Consider the following 2,362-nt stretch of genomic DNA (forward strand, 5'->3'; position numbering starts at 1 on the left):
CAAAAAATGTATATTCTAGTCATTTAGAAAGTGGAGGCAGGAAGAACATGAATTTGAGGTCAATTTAGTCAATGTTTACTATAGCCTATCTGAAAACCAAAATGTAATATAAAGTGCTGATTAAATGATTTAAGGGGTAAAATTATTTTCCAAGAATACCTGTGATCTTAGATCGAAACTCCATTGTAGAAAAAAATATATATAATCAATTTTCAAAATGAAAGGCCAATATTACTAAATTTGCTATTCAAATATGGAGAAGATGTTTCATAATTATATGTAAAAATATCAATTGCTAGTTCTTTTCCATTTTTACAGATGGCTGTCATTTGAACTAAGAATTACGAATTTTGAATTTTATGCACACATGCTAACTCAGGATCAATAGCTTTTCTGAACTTTTGTTCTTATGAAATAATACTAATGTTACAGACATTTGAGTTTCCAAATCTCTCTTGCTCTTATGAAACCTGTCATGGTGATGTTTGAGAATTTCTGGATTTCAGAGCACATGTGAAATAATGCACTAAGCTAGCTGAGGGTTTTCCTCTTCCTAATTTTCACTTTAGAATTTTCTTCTCAGTGATGACACCTGAGCTGTAATTGCCTTTAAATGTGTGTCAGTTTGAAAGTTTTATGTGTGTATTTCTCAGTAACTATAATCATCCTTATAACTTATTACCAATCTAACCTGTCATATTGTTTGCATTTTACACACAAGGAATGTGCTGTGCAAATCAATTAAGTAATTTTCTAAGATATACAGGTAGTTGTAAGCAAAGACAGGATTGCTCCAGACATTGAATCATAAAACATGAACACAAAATTATTATGAAATAGTATGAAATGGTGACTCACAGAATTTTAACACCTATAATGTATATAATTTAGTTATATTGCCTGTACGTACATATTTGAAACAGTATCTCACTGTGTGTTCTAGGCTTAACTCGGACTCCTAGACTAAAGTTCTCTTCCTGGTTTTGCTTCCTGAATAAAAGGTACTAAAAGACAGTGCCATATCCCCTCAACTATTACTTTATCAAGTAAAATTTAAATTCTTTGTTTTGCAATTCTGAATTAAAGTTGAAGCACTTCAAAAGCAGTTTTTGAGTAATTCTGCTTATTTTATGTAGGGTTTTTCATATTATTTTTTAATTATCCAATACTTGAAAACTAATTATAAGGGGAATGATGTCAATAGTCATATATCCCTAGCCATGTTATTTATGATTGATGGTGACTCAGCTCTTTGACCTTGAGTATATTCTTGCTGAAACAAATATGTTCAGCCTGATGCTCAGAAATTTCATGTCTGTCATTGACTGTGCTCCTTGCTGTTATGAAAAAATAATCATTTATAATATTTTCATTAAATATTCATACCTTTAAGAGCAAATAGACTTAAATATAAATTGTTCTTATATTCTTCAGTTAGAAACATTTGTACAAATATTGAGTATTAGTTATAATGTTCATATAAGATTTCTTGGTTTATTCACATATATGAAATTACCAATCAAATTATTTGATCACAGATATTTGGCTTCTTTACTCATTGCAATTCAGGCAACCTTTCCTATTCTCTTCTGAATAAGGTGGGTTTTCGTGTCCCCCCCCCCCCCCGCGCCTTGGCACTGTCCCTCAGCTCTTCAGCTCAAGGAGAACGCTCTACCACATGAGCCACAGCACAACTTCCAGTTTTCTAGTGGTTTATTGGAGATGAGTCTCATGGATTTTCCTGCCTGGGCTGGCTTTGAACTGTGACCCTTCGATCTCAGCCTCCTGAGTAGCCAGGATTATATGTGTGAGCCACCAGCACCCAGCTTTCTGAATGAGTTTTAACCCAATACCTTATTTTGCAACTTAACTGCATCCTCTGTTACTTTTTTCATTTTCTTACTCTGGTATTTTGCATGTATATATTTATACAATGCCATGAAATATATCTAAATTCACATACTAATACATATAACGTAACAATGATATTGTCCCAGATATACCCCCTACGTAATATCAGGCTTTCATTTTGCAGAGCAGGATGAAAGAAGTATAACAAACTTCTAGTTGATTCTGTCTACTCTAACATTTTGCTCTACTTAGTGGGGCTGTTGCTTGGAAGCCCTGATTGTGATGAGAGGTCTGTGTTAATGTTTTTGCCATTGATTTCTATGAAGATGGCTTCATTTTACTGGGGAATATTGGACTTCTGAGAATGGATTTTATAAATACCATCTTGCCTAGGCTGGTGTATAGAACAATTTTATATCAAATAGTTTAATAGTAGAATAGTTTTATAAAGACTGTAACATATGTTAATTAAACTGTTGCTACTTCTAATATGATAAAATATATGCAATAG

Source organism: Dipodomys merriami, unplaced genomic scaffold, assembly GCF_024711535.1.
Source record: "Dipodomys merriami isolate MVZ:Mamm:240054 unplaced genomic scaffold, mDipMer1.0.p SCAF_6, whole genome shotgun sequence".
NCBI lineage: Eukaryota > Metazoa > Chordata > Mammalia > Rodentia > Heteromyidae > Dipodomys > Dipodomys merriami.